Genomic DNA, 15,610 nt, shown 5'->3' with positions numbered 1-15,610 from the left:
CAATTTTAATTTGATGCTCTGGCTGAACTGGGGCACTGTGTGATGCTGGAAGGTTGGACATGCCTCCATAAGCCTAAATTAGATACACTGAGTCATAACATAAGTGCAAAACAAAAATGCATGCAGCACTCAAAAATTGCAACAATATGCAAAGTTAAATAGAAAAGCACCATGTATACAACAATAATCAAACTGAGGGCATTGGGAAAATTGGAATCAATAGCAGAAACTTTGTTCTTGTTTCATGCCAAAGAAATAAATTCTGTTCTCTAGGTTTTATGTCCATATACAGGATAATGTTGTCAGTGAAAGGGGAATCATGCAGACGCAGCCTGGGACACTGTAAATAATTAACTATGACAGAAGGAATCAATGTGTTGCAATTGTAATTACACCGATCCATATTTGGAGATGCAGTGAATGAGTGGTTTGAGACGGGACACCCGGGTAGCTGCTTAGAAGGAAGAGGACAGTTGGTGCCCAAAGCTTTCCACCATTTTCTCACCTCATGCCGAGGCCTGCTGTCGACTAATAGATGGCGATTGACTGCAATGGTTGGTCAACAACTCCGCATTATTGTTATATCATGCAACCATCAGAATGGTAGGAGGCAGACCAGCTGGACCTTGGACTTTGTTTTGTCTGACAGCAGCTGCTCCTATGCTCAAACAGAGCAACAATGTGCTGTGCCCAACAATAACTGTAAAAAAGGAAGCACAGTCAGAATGGGATTCTTGTGGCTATATAAAAAAAAAGGTTCAATAGTTATATATGTTTATTATTTCAAATTTGATGATGGCATAAACTATAGTGAAATGGACACTCAAAATCTTGCTCATCATTGTCAAACAAGAGTAACAATGCTGGCGAAGAAGTCAGTATCTTGATTTGTGGAATATACGGAGGTGGACAAGACAGATTAAAGTCATGCTGAAGGGGCCAAGGATTACATTTCCCTTTTTTTTTTTTCTGTTGTTATTGGCAGTGTAGCAATGCAGTTGGTTCACAACTTGGCAACGACCAGAGTAAAATATACCCTGATGGAATTGCAGTTGAATTTTCCTTGGCATTGAAAAGAAGGAATGTTTATTGAAATGGAAGAGTTTCATTTACTCTTTCCTGCAATAATTGGATATAACTTGACCGCAGCGTATTAAATTGTAGGATTAGGGAATCCTGATGTTAACTGTGGTTCGAACATCTCAAAATGGATTTACTATTGAAGTTAGTGTGTTATATAGATGCGATTTTGCGTTTCTTTGCACGGGTTGCATTTGATTAACGTAGAACAATACTGTTTCAAGAGGCCATGTAAAACCAGGATCATGTGTAACTTAAATCTTGGAACAAACAAGTCTAGAAAGGAAACCATTAATAATTTGGCCCTATTGTTGACAGTGTCAAGGGAAGGCGCCAAAAGAATGAGTGCTTGTCAGAGAATGGATTTGAGGTCTAATGCTGGGCAGTGCAGTGGATTCTTTATTAATTATCTAGCCAATGCTGTGCTTGATGTAAAATCGTTGATGTTCAAACTTTTTATGAAGGACGGTAATATTTCATTTCCAGCCTTGAACAGCTCAAAGATGTGTGTGAAAAATGGGTATCTATTCATGTTAACTTGGAAGGTTTAATTACATTTCAGTTGGGTTAAATGCAGTACAGAAACGAAAGCAACTCGTATAGGTTTCCTAGCATGACTAAGGAATGGTCAGTGAGAAAGTGGATCTAATTAAAAGGCGGATGTCACTGTCATGCCATTTTGTCTCCATTCCGCCAAACTGATACTGTACTTCTGAATGTCAAAAAATGAATTTTCAGGGCGGCATGTGGCGCAGTGGATAGCACTGGGACTGCGGCGCTGAGGACCCGGGTTCGAATCCCGGCCCTGGGTCACTGTCCGTGTGGAGTTTGCACATTCTCCCCATGTCTGCGTGGGTTTCACCCCCACAACCAAAAGATGTGCAGGTTAGGTGGATTGGCCACGCTAAATTGTCCCTTAATTGGGGAAAAACAATAATTGGGTACTCTTTTTAAAAAAAAAAAAAAATTTTTTTTAATTAACTTTCTATCATGAGCTCCACCGGACTCGTGGCAAAACGGGTAGCAGAGGTTTAGCAGCTGTTCAAAATGCCATGGAAAGTAATTGATTCACATTTATTGCAATTCACATTGAATTTCCATGACATTAGAAGATGGGTATAGTAGCATCAATTTTGCCACACTATTTGCCTTCAAAGTTCAGGAATTTGGGGACACTGACAATGCTGTTCTTTTCCAGTAGTGTTTGCAATATTTGTGGGAATTATGATATTTATTGAGTCTCTTTTCTCAGTGGGTTTGTACAAGAAAAAACCTTTTCTTTGTTTAATGAAAGTAAATTCAACAAATATTTCTGACTGTCCGAAGACTGAAATTCATGTCAGCTGAAGTGTGAGTCCATTTGAATAGGTTTGTATGATTAAGTATAATGCCACAGGGATAACTTTGAAGTATTGATGTGAATTCAGTGACATGATACGACATCCTGTAGCCGGGAAAGTGCCAGAGCCTGAGGCTAGAAGCCATGGCATATATCCAGCAATACACTCTGACCCCAAACTTTGTTTGATGCCATTCCAATAACAGTCAGAATTGCTAAAATGGTAGTGTAACAGTTATGTTACTGGGCTAGTAATCTAGGTTTAGTAATGGTTATGTTACTGGACTAGTAATCTAATTATGGTAATTGTAATAGTTATGTTACTGTTCTAGTAATGTAGGTTTAGGAATGGTTATGTTACTGGTCTGGTAATCTAATTATGGTAATGGTAATAGTTATGTTACTGGACTCCAGCAGCTTGGACTTATGATCTGGAGAATTGAGTTCTGTCGCCATGGCAGCTGGGGGATTTGAATTCAGTTAATTAATTCAATAAAAAGGGAATAAAAAGCGAGCACTGGTAATGGCAGCTGTAAAAAAGACCAGATTAGGGTGGCATGTGGCGCAGTGGATAGCACTGGGACTGCGGCGCTGAGGACCTGGGTTCGAATCCCGGCTCTGGGTCACTGTCCGTGCGGAGTTTGCACATTCTCCCCGTGCCTGCGTGGGTTTCACCCCCACAACCAAAAGATGAGCAGGTTAGGTGGATTGGCCATGCTAAATTGCCCCTTAATTGGAAAAAAATAATAATTGGGCACTCAATATTTTTTTAAAAAAAAAGACCAGGGGCGGGATTCTCCCCTACCCGGCGGGGCGGGGGGTTCCGGCGTAATGGAGTGGTGCGAACCACCCCGGTGTCGGGCTGCCCCAAAGGTGCGGAGACTTTAGGGGCCAAGCCCTCACCTTGAGGGGCAAGGCCCGCGCCGGAGTGGTTTCCGCTCCGCCGGCTGGCGGGAAAGGCCTTTGGCGCCACGCCAGCCGGGGCCGAAAGGTCTTCGCCGGGCGACGCATGCACGGGAGCGTCAGCGGCTGCTGACGTCATCCCCGCGCATGCGCAGGGGAGGGGGTCTCTTCCGCCTCTGCCATAGTGAAGACCATGGCGAAGGCGGAAAAAAAAGAGTGCCCCCACGGCACAGGCCCGCCCGCGCATCGGTGGGCCCCGATCGCGGGCCAGTCCACCAAAGGGGCACCCCCCGGGGCCAGATCGCCCCGCGCAGGACCCCGGAGTCTGCCCGCGCCGCCTTGTCCCGCCGTTCAAAAGATGGTTTAATCCACGCTGGCGGGACAGGCATTCCAGCAGCGGGACTGCGGCCCATTGCGGGCCGGAGAATCGGCGGGGGTGGGCCCGCCGACCGGCGCGGCGCGATTCCCGACCCGGCCGACAGGCGCAGCGCGATTCCCGACCCTGACGAATATCTGGTGGCGGAGACTTCGGGACATGGCGGGGGCGGGATTCACGCCAGCCCCCAGCGATTCTCCGACCCGGTGTGGGGTCGGACAATCCCGCCCCAGATTGTCATTAACAGGTATACTAACGTGATTTAAGATAGGAAATCTGCCATCCTCACCCAGTATGGCCTACATATGACTCTGCATGCCCAGCAATGTGCTGACTCTGAACAGGAAGAGACCCCCTCCCCTGCGCATGCGCGGGGATGACGTCAGCAGTCGCTGACGCTCCCGTGCATGCGTCGCCCGGCGAAGACCTTTCGGCCCCGGCTGGCGTGGTGCCAAAGGCCTTTCCCGCCAGCCGGCGGAGCGGAAACCACTCATGCGCGGGCCTAGCCCCTCAAGGTGAGGGCTTGGCCCCTAAAGTCTCTGCACCTTTGGGGCGGCCCGACGCCGGAGTGGTTCCCGCCACTCCATTACGCCGGAACCCCCCGCCCCGCCGGGTAGGGGAGAATCCCGCCCCTGGTCTTTTTTTTAAAAAAAATTTAGAGTGCCCAATTATTATTTTTTTCCAATTAAGGGGCAATTTAGCGTGGCCAATCCACCTAACCTGCTCATCTTTGGGTTGTGGGGGTGAAACCCACGCAGACACTCAGTTTAGGGGTGGGCAATAAATGCTGGCCTTACCAGTGATGTCCACATTGTGTGAATTAATTTTTTTTTAAAGTACAATGTATATGTGTGTAAATTTCCAGTAAAATACATCTCAACAATTGCAAATGTTAAATCTTGTGTGAACCAGCGAAATCAGGCAGTCAATGAGACGTTATCATTTCCATTTTCCTTTCAGTTAGAATGCATTTGAGAGCGGTGTCCTGGTGAATTTTTATTATTCCAACTGAAAATAGGTTTATCACCAGTATACATTTACACTTTGTACGCAGAGAGAATTCACTTGACAAGCTGTTGTTTAGTGTGAAGAACACGAGAATAAGAGCAGGAATAGACTATGCAAACCAGCACCACCATCCAATTAGATTCTGACTGGTCTTCCACCTCAACTCCGCACTCCTGCCTGACCTATCGATCTCAGCTTTGAATACACTCAACAAATATACTCAATGTTTAGTAAAACACTAGAATCCACACAGGAATCCACAAACGTCAACACTGGCTTTTCTGAGGCGGACAGCATATACTTCTAAAATAGATTTGAATCAGATAAAATTGTGGTTTGGCTTGGGACACAAGCTCCTCTTTATTTATTTTTCTGGGTTGGGGCAGGAGGACAGAAGAATTCAAAGGCATCATGCCAACTTGTTTAAGGCCACTCCTTTTTCTTCAGAATCAGCTATTGAGTAACAGGAGTTGTTTTTTTAATAACGCAAATAGGAAATTGCATATTGCTCCAAAAATGATTACATTGGTTAATCGGTCACCACGGTCAAAATGTGCGAGCCCTTAAACAATGTGACCAACAATGATTGGTGCTTGTTTTTGCTGTACTTTAATCTTTTGTCTCCACAAATTCTGTTGCTTTATTCCACCCCCCCCCCCCCCCCCCGCAAATCTCCAGTGCTGTGTACTCTTGTTCTTGATTAAGGTAATCCAGCTCCTTTGATCTTAACCATGTCTCTGAAAGCAGCTTGAATCCTGTTTTTATGATTCATTTTCTCTTCCTCTTTAAGGAGAAGATATTTCCTTTCCACTTGCCCGAACAAACATTAACTTGTGGAATAATCAGAGAGCGGAATCTTCCCGGTCCTTTGGAGGGAGAGGGATGCCAGTGAAGTATCACAAAACCCCATCAGGCCAGGTCCCCGATGCTGTTCTTCCTCTGAGCAATTTTCCCAGGGGTGGGGTGGCATGAGAATTCATAGCCCACTTCATGGAGTGTGTAACCAATCACTCCAATTAGGGCCCCAGTCAAGGACTATTATTCCACGCCGATGGAACTTCCCTGATGTTGGATGGGGCCCACTCTTGAGTTTGGAGCTTGACAACTACTTGATGGTGGGTTCCAGACAGCATGTCGGAGGGCTACCAGACCCTCCTGCCAAACCACCAGTGACAAAGCCGCAAGGTCGAAATAGCCACAGCCACAATCATTTGACCATCATTTTTTAAACGTGCTCATCAGCCACCCAAAATTGCCTCCATTTTGACGTGCCCACCTGTTCAACAACCTCCTTCAGCAATGTCAATTCTTCTTGGAGGGAGGGGGGTTGGCGGCTGTTCGCTGCTGCAGACCCTCTCATTCTGCCTCCCACGCCATGGTCCTGCCCGTTGGCCTTAATTAAATGGCAAATGCAGAAACAGCTTGATAATTGGCTGCTTCTAGTAAGATTGGAAGGCATGCAAACGGCAGATGCCTATTGGGCTGGAATGCAAAAATGTCCTAAACCGCTACTATTTTCTGTGTCAGAATATTCCACTTGCAGTTATGAACGTACGTACATCCTAAAATGAGCACAGTCTGTTCGAGCCCATGCATCTTCGTACAACTTAACCTCCCTTAAATGGGTTCGTAGTTAATGATGCAACCACATATGGGACTTACTTTTCCTGCAGCTAGTTCTACCTCTACTTCTGTTCATCCAACACACCTTTGAACACGTAGGACTAAACTTGTATGAATAAATCATGAATGGGTATGATCATTGCTTGGATCTTGCCTATTGGTTTCAGACATTAGGTTATCATAGGTCCGTAATTTCCATTCATTAAAACTGACGGCCTTTCAATGTTTTACGATTTGTGCACGCAAGTGATCAAAGTACTCCTTGTGTGTTGTCATATTTTCATGGAGTCAACATTCCATGAGCATATGGATTTCAAAGTCAAGTAAAGAAGAAGCCAACCATATTGCAGATGTAGAGAAGCTGTGAAGTCACGTATCATTATAATTTGGTCATGCTTGTGGTCCACAAGCAAAAGCACTCGTGTGGGAACTGACACGTTTGATATTCTCACTTCCACTAACAAAAATGCGATTTTAATGTGTAAGGCCTGTGTAGGAAGGTTAACTTACACAAGTGTCAAGAACACTTTTATTTTGCAAAGTCTTGTTAAGTTGATAGGCAATCTCCTCGCATTTTACAAAGAATGGCCTTGCATGTATAGGCACTTTACTGTCACTGCCACATTTGCAACACTGAGTTTAAAGATTATTGACAAATACTTGGTATGGGCCTAACACTGGTCACATTGAGTTCAGACAGTCATGCGTTCAATCTCTAATATTATAGAGATGATCAGGCATTCATTTTGGGTGTTTGCCTTGAAAAGTATCAGCATTTTGGAATTTAATAATCCATCCCCACATAGAATGGAGGTTTTTAGGCATCTGAGTGTTGTGAATGCTGCCTGGGCTAAAAGCCTTTATGACACCAATATGGTAAGAATTGACTAACAAAGGGGCAACAAGGTGGCGCAGTTGTTAGCATTGCTGCCTTGCGACGTCAAGGTCCCAGGTTCGATCCTGGCTCTAGATCACTGTCCGTGTGGAGTTTGCACATTCTCCCCGTGTTTGCATGGGTTTCACCCCCACAACCCAAAGATGTGCAGGGTAGGTGGATTGACCACGCTAAATTGCCCCTTAATTGGAAAAATGAAGGGTACTCAAAATTTATTTTAAAAAAAGAATTGACGAACACAAGTGTAGTGCTCTAAAACCGGTGGCACTGTGGTTAGCACTGCTGCCTCATAGCTCCAGGGACCTGGGTTCAATTCCAGCATCCGGTGACTGTTTGGAGTTTGCACTTCCTCCCCGTGTCTGCGTGGGTTTGCTCCGGGTGCTCCGGTTTCCTCACACAGTCCAAAGATGTGCAGGTTAGGTGGATTGGCCATGCTAACTTGGCCCTTAGTGTCCAAAAGTTAAGGTGGGGTTACGGGGTTGATAGTCTCCACAGTAGACACCCAATGCCCCTCAGTCACTAGTAAAATTGCAGTGGTGCCGGGGCAGGCAAGTGGATTTTGGAAGACTGGCCGCTGGATTTAACTTCCCTGCCTTAAAACCTGCCAGCAGGGAAGCGTAAAGTCCAGCCTGCTCTTTCTTCACATGGGTTAATTTAGCTTGTACCTTGACACTAAAGGGGAGCAGGGGAGGGTGTAGGTACTCAGTCAAAGCATCAATGCCCATAGTATTTTAATTGAAGATGCTCTTACAAACCCAGATAGGATCAACACACTCTCAGATTGCCTGGTGCTAATTAAACGCCATATGAATGCATCATTAGAAAACCCACCTTAAAGTTTTGTTGAAGGGAACACTTACAAACTCCTCCTCATACCTGGTTATCACAGAATAATAGCATTTACAGTGCAGAAGGAGGCCATTTGGCCCATTGAGTCAGCACCGGCCCTTGGAAAGAGCACCACACCTAAACCCACGCCTCCACCCTATCCCTGGAACTCACCCTGCCACCACCGAGCAGCGGGAGAGGCCTATGCCAAGCTGCCAGCCAACAGGTTTGCATGCGGGTTTTGGTGTTAGGCTGAGAGGGTGCATAAATCTCCAGCATGAGCTCCTGGGTGGGGGTCGGCATGGTGGCGCAGTGGTTAGCACTGCTGCCGACGGCACCAAGGACCCGGGTTCAATCCCGGCCCCAGGTCACTGTCCATGTGGAGTTTGCACATTCTCCCCGTGTCTGCGTGGGTCTCACCCCCACAACCCAAAGATGTGCAGGGTAGGTGGATTGGCCAAGGTAAATGGCCTCTTAATAAAAACAAAATGAGCTTCTGGGTCCATCGGAGGACCCTATAAGATTTTACCTCCTCAGAGAAATTAAAAGGAAGAAACCTTGCATTTATATAGTACTTTTCAGGTGTTCAGCAAATACATACTCTCCATCCGTAGTTATTGTTGTGAAAGAAAACACAGTAGACAACGTAACCACATCACAGCAAGATAGTAATGATTAAAAATAAAAATAGACCAGGACAGCAGGAAAGCTCTCTTGATTTTCTTTGAATAACAACATGGGAACTTTAATATGACAGAGCCTCAGCTGATCACCTCATACAAAAGAAAAGCCCTTCAACACTGCAACATTGATATGTCACAAACCTCTTGACTTCATTAGCCAGATTGTGCTTGATTTCATCATTGTTAGCTGTTTGAACGGTTAGTTGGCTGCTAATGTTCGTATTGCCCTCGGGCAGCCTTTCTGACACGAACAAGGTAAGAATTGACTAAGACAAGTGCAGTGCTCTAAGAACCGGGGCGGGATTCTCCGACCCCTCGCCGGGTAGGAGAATCGCCGGGGGCTGGCGTGAATCCCGCCCCCGCTGGTTGCCGAATTCTCCGGCACCGGATATTCGGCAGTGTTGGGAATCGTGCCGCGCCGGTTGCCGGCCACCCCCCCGGCGATTCTCCGGCCCGCGATGGGCCGAAGTCCCGCTGCTGGAATGCCTGTCCCGCCGGTGAGAATCAAACCACCTCTCTTACCGGCGGGACAAGGTGGCGCGGGCGGGCTCCGGGGTCCTGGGGGGTGCCCCCACGGTGGCCAGGCCCGCGATCGGGGCCCACCGTTCCGCGAGCGGGCCTGTGCCGTGGGAGCACTCTTTTCCTTCCGCCTTCGCCATGGTCTCCACTATGGCGGAGGCGGAAGAGACCCCCTCTACTGCGCATGCGCAGGGATGCAGTGATCGGCCGCTGACGCTCTCGTGCATGCGCTGCACGGCAAAGTCAGTTTCGCGCCAGCTGGCGGGGCACCAAAGGTCTTTCCCGCCAGCTGGCGGGGGGTAAATCAGTCCGGCGCGGGCCTAGCCCCTCAAGGTGAGGGCTCGGCCCCTCAAGATGCGGAGGATGCCGCACCTTTGGGGCGGCGCGATGCCGGACTGATTCACGCCATTTTTGGCACCGGTCAGCGGACATCGTGCCGATTGCGGAGAATCCCGCCCCAGGTTTGGGAGGAGTTTTTTTTGTGAGGGCCATGAAGAATCCAGCACGAGTTTTAAGGATACAAAGTAATAACATTTATTTACAATAACATATATATATATATATATATATATAACAGCAGCAGCAACCTCCCTTGCTGCACACTCTTTCCTGCTGTTTCCAAACTGGCCAGCTTTATTTATACTTGGAGTTTACTAATGGTTTCTCCGCCCCCCTCATTGGGGAAGCTCCGACTCCCACAGGATTGTGGGATTGTCATTAGTCCCCAGCCAATGGTAAGTAGGCAGGTTATAACATCCCTCCCCCCCCCAAAGTCCAAGGAATCCACCGAAGACCCTGGCGAAGCAGGGCGTCGGACTCGTTTTGCCGCAGGCCGGACACCATTTGCACGCGGCGCTGGATCAGGCGGCGTGTAACGAGACGGAGACCGGCGCTTCCGTGATGAACGGCGCAACGGTTGTACATCCACAGCCCGTGGACCCGAGGATTCCCCCTCTGATGCATCCTGTGTCTCCATCTCGGAGTCAGAGTCTGCTGCCTCGGTCATGTCAGCGTCTCTATCCCCATTCGGTTCTGTAACGACCTGCGCAGGCTTCGAGTGAGGCACCAGTGGAAGATTGTGAGGACTACCTTCCCTTGTCTCTGGTCTCTGCGGCTGTAGAAATGAGCTCCGGGGGCGGCGAATCTTTTGAGGGGATGGTCTTCTGGACCGAACGTGGTCTACATGTTTGCGCTGGAGACGACTGGGCACCGCCAGCAAAATTCCGAATGAACACTGGGTCACCGGGCGCAAACTGCCGAATTGGCCGATGCCGAGAAAATCCCATCCTCGTCGCCAGTTTTGTGAGGGCCACGAAGAATCCAGCACGAGGTTTAAGGATACAAAGTAATAACATTTATTTACAATAACATATATATATATATATATATCTATATATAACAGCAGCAGCAACTTCCCTTGCTGCACACTCCTTCCTGCTGTTTCCAAACTGGCCAGCTTTATTTATACTTGGAGTTTACTAATGGTTTCTCCGCCCCCCTCATTGGGGAAGCTCATACTCCCACAGGATTGTGGGATTGTCATTAGTCCCCAGCCAATGGTAAGTAGGCAGGTTATAACAAGTTTGTAACCTTCAGTACTCCATTCAACCAAACTTCAATTCCCTCGCCGTCATTTGGTCCTCTGGGTGATTGAACTCACTGTCAACAGGAGATCGAAATCAGGCCCTTTTGAGACAGAAGATTACAGCTGTTGCGAAAAGATCATAGCTGGCAGCGATCCCACTGACTGAAAGGTTTAAATTTGAAATATGGGTATTTCACCAAAGTTCAAAGCTCCAAATCCTCAGTACAACAGACGACTTGTGTAGCTCCTTTTTGTAATAAGTAGGTCTAGATCAGCCATAGTGTGAACTGGTAATCCCAGGTACGACTGAGATCATTTATTTCTGCATTGTTGATCCTAGTTTGAAAAGAGCTTCAGGATTTGCATTGTTTAGTCCAAGCTTAATTGGAGCTTAGGTTTCCCAATCAAAGCCAACTTCTATTTGGCAGTGATATTCATGAGCGGCAGAAGCGGCTTGTGTTGAATTTACGTATCTAGGCTACTAGCACGAGTGTAATGTGCAAACAAAATGCCATCAAAATGAGGTGTAGTTATTAGAACAAATTTCTTTTATTCCTATTGTGAGCATTGATTTAGCATGGAGCTCACATTCTCCTAATCTGTTAATTTGTAATACATAAATGGATTTAAGATAACACAATGATATGCACACTTGCTTAAGGTCTCACTGGATAAATCCTTTGATTTAAATCCTAATGATCCACAAAAATCAGAAATGAATGCAATTCATCTTGAAGTCCCTAGTACTCTGTCTGGGTTCATCCTGTAGTTGAAAGTGAAGCCTGCCATAGGCTGTGCTTTCACCCGTATCACCTTTATTTGTGTTTTATGATTTACAGAACTGAGGCGATATATTTCCCTAAAACAGGATTGGGTGAATTCTTAAACAAAAGAGAAAATGCTGGAAAATCTCAGCAGGTCTGGCAGCATCTGTAGGGAGAGAAAAGAGCTAACGTTTCGAGTCCAGTGACTCTTTGTCAAAGCTAACAGACAGAGAAAGTGGGGTGAATTCTTATCTATTTACCCCTCCATTTTTCAATGGCCGATGACACACTTTATGCATTTAACCATATTGAAACTTATTAACAGACAGTGACAGATTTTTGTGTTCACTAAAGATGGAATTTTAATTTAAGCCTTTCAGTCATTGCCTCCTGCCAGAGGCTGTCTATGGATATTAGGAGTAATGGTAATCCATGTTGTATTATTACCTAGCAGGTTCCTTTGATTTGGCAAGAAGTTGCTTGCTAGAGTTACAATTTTACTGACGAGTATCTGTTATGTTAAAAACATCTGTTTTCAGTTGAGTTGGAAGGCATGTAAAAATTTCACTTTTTTTTCATTTTGTCTAATTATATTCTGTGAGTGACAGTATAGATGGCCACACAGTTGAAGGGCCATGCGAGTTCCTGCTTAGCACTTTAAAATGAAATAGCATTTAAAAATGAAAGATTGCCATAAGGTTTTGTCCAACTGTGTTTACTCGAAGATTTTTAGCTTTGGAAAAATTGGCTAAGAACAGCTTAGTTCAACAAGAGACTGAAAGGATGTAGATGCTTTTGTCTCAATCTCTTCTATGAATTTTCTGTGATTTTTAACATGAGAATTAACTCGAATTATTTCAAAATAATTTAGTATAAGATTTGTTGATTCAGAGACCAAACTTTAAGCACTGTTCGGAGAAACTAAATCTATTTCTTTGAATAATTTGTTCTGATACTTAATAGTTAACTTGGACAATCCTCTGTTTGGCACATTGATTTGATAAATAGCCACCAGTCACTGCAATCAGTAAGAACTTCAGAACCATTAGAGATATAATCATTAAATATTAACAAACTAAGGAGGGTTTTGGCTTAATTTTACTGCAAATATTTTTATAATGAATGCAACTGATTTCCCATGAGTTATGTGGCACATTGTTTTATCCTAATTGAAACTTATGCTGGTTAATATATTTTGAACTCCGCTGGGACAGACATTTTGTTTCAAAGAATTTGAGCAACATTAAACTCTTAATGGCGTTTTGCCTATATTGCCAGGTACAACCTAAATATCTTTTCAAATGAAGTTAATGACAATGGTGCCCTTTCTCCCAAGAGTTTTCATAAATCAGCATGAGTATGGGTCTGCACTCTTAGCTCAGCCATACTTTACAATGCAGTTGGTTGGCTTTGACTGTTAAAGCTTGATTTTAAAATATATATATTTTTATTGGTATTTTCCAGATTTTACAGTGTAACTGCTCAATCTATGGTGCACCTGATATTTACATATAAAGTCACTTGTTAGCTACAAAGATTTTTGCATGTGTTTTTAGTTGTCCTTTTGGGGGTGGGGGGGCCCTTCCTGACACCTCCCCTCCTTCCTTTTCTCCCCTTGATTTGTTCTGTGACTCCCTTGGGTTCCCTCCTTCCTCCTCTGCTCCTTTCCATTGTGTGTGCTTTTATTTGTTATCCTCCGTTCCTCCTCTTTCCCCCCCTTTTCCTAGTCGCTATTGGCCTTGGAACAGGCTGTTGAATGCCCCCCCCGCCCCCCGCCCCCCCCCCCCCCCCCCGCGCCCCCCCCCCCCCCCCCCCACTTTGTGAAAGCCCTTGTCCGACCCTCGGATGGCGTACTTAATCTTCTCCAGTTGGAGAAATTCCGACAGGTCTGTCAGCCAGTCTGCAGCTGTAGGTGGTGCTGCTGATCGCCAGACAAGCAGGATTCTACGGTGGCCGATTAGGGCAGCAAACACCAGGGTGCCAGGACGCTTCCCCATAAGTAGTTCTGGCTAGTCTGATACCACGAAGACTGCCACTCTCGCGCACAGCTCAATCCTCACCCCCACAACAATGGACATCGCCTCGAAGAAGACTGTCCAGAACCCGACAAGTCTGGGGCAGGCCCAGAACATGTCGATGTGGTTGGCTGGGCCTCCCTGGCACCGTTCACATTTATGCTCCACCTCCAGGAAGAACCTGTTCATCCGGGTTCTGTGCACCACTGAACTGCATGAGGCTTAGCCTAGCGCACGAGGAGGTAGAGTTGACCCTGCTCAGTGCTTCGCTCCTGAGTCCCTAACCAACTTCTGTTCCCAGTTCAATCTCCCATTTTTGTCTGGCTCTGTCCAGTGGTATTTTTATCCTATCCAGTAAACGTCCATAGATGTTCCCACAGTTCTTCCCCCCCTCCCTCCTTACTGTCCATGTTTATTAGTCCCTCCAGTAATGTGTCTCTCGGGGCCCTGGGGTATCTTGCCGTCTCCTTGTGGAGAAAGTGTTTAATTTGAAGGTGCCCGAGTCCCTGTCCTGTCGGTAGTTCCAGGTCTTCCGTCAGTTTGCCCAAGGTCGTGAGTCTGTCCCTTATGTAAAAGACCCTGACTGCTAACGTCCTCCCTGCCCTCTCTCCATTTGTAAAGGTAGCGTCGAGCATGGCTGGTGGGAATTTGTCGTTGCCACAGATGGGCGCCATGGGGGACATTTCGGTTAGGCCGAAGTGTTGCCTCATTTGGTTCCATGTTTTCAATGTAACACTGGTCAGGATGTGTATTTCGTCAAGGGGGGTTGCGAGCGCTGCCGTGGCGAGGGCCCGACGAGCCATTCACTTGCAGGAGGACTCCTCCATCCTCCCCCATTCCATGCTGGGGTCTCGTATCCATCCCCTCACCCTCTCGGCTGTGGCTGCCCAGTGTAGCATCGTAGGTTTGGTCAGGCCAAACCGCCCATATTGTTCCTCTTTTGCATTGTCAACTTAGGGATCCTTGGGTTCTTACCTTGATTTTCGTTTTGACAGTTTGATACAAACCTTTTCATTGGACTGATATGGAGGCAATTATGGGGTGTAAAATATTGCTCTTACAGTTTTGCTCCTCTTGTGCAGAAGAACAGACATTCAGGGATATGGTTCCTTGGTAGCCTGGCACATGAGTTCACAGTGGCTGTCCTCAGCCTGTGCAATGATCATCACTAGTCTATTTAATTGTGGAAATGTCACAATCGAATCCAAACCTCTACATATTCAATGCAATACATGTGCTCACTGGGGTCAATGGATGGAAATAAGGAGCAGAAACTCTGGAAGAATGTCCTCCTCCTCCTCCAGGTAGCTTTGAACCCAATTAAACCATCCTTATTTCTGACCTGATTGAGATAGTTATATAACTTGGGACTTGGAACACACGTATATGGTTTAGTGCTACACCAGTCAATGCCATTGTCAATGCTGAAGGTGATGAAGCAAAAGATAGTTATTTAAAAGTGGAAGAACCATTGGCATTAATGCGTTTCCTCTGCAAAATCTGTATTTAATTAATGCTATAAACTATAAACATTTTGAAAAATCCGTTTTTAAAAAAACATTTTTTTTAGAGTACCCAATTATTTTTTTTTCAATTAAGGGGCAATTTGGCATGGCCAATCCACCTAACCAGCACATCTTTGGGTTGTGGGGGTGAAACCCACGTGGGGAGAATGTGCAAACTCCATATGGACAGTGACCCAGGCTTGCCTGGATTCAAACTCAGGTCTTCAGCACCGTCATCCCAGGCTAACCACTGCCACCCTAGGTTACTATATGACCTGATGCAAACCTCTAACTACTTTGTATTCTGAGTCTAATCGGTGGACCTGACACACACACACACACACACACACACACACACACACCCACCTTGCTGCCGGGGAGCCATTGAAATCTCCATTCACATTAACGGAACCGGAAAATTCCGACCTTTGTTTCTATCTCTACAGATTCTGCCAGACCTGTTGCCAGAATTATCTGTTAATCTCAT

The 15,610-nt window shown here is 46.1% G+C and overlaps 1 protein-coding gene across 2 annotated transcripts in view; it reads left to right on the top strand.

Moving 5' to 3' along the window:
* The window catches only part of cmip (c-Maf inducing protein), a 281,360-nt gene that overhangs the window by 202,429 nt on the left and 63,321 nt on the right, over window positions 1-15,610 (top strand). The gene's annotated exons all lie outside the window — the stretch shown is intronic.

Source organism: Scyliorhinus torazame, chromosome 10 (genome assembly GCF_047496885.1).
Source record: "Scyliorhinus torazame isolate Kashiwa2021f chromosome 10, sScyTor2.1, whole genome shotgun sequence".
NCBI lineage: Eukaryota > Metazoa > Chordata > Chondrichthyes > Carcharhiniformes > Scyliorhinidae > Scyliorhinus > Scyliorhinus torazame.
This window is presented reverse-complemented; position numbering and strand designations above follow the sequence as displayed.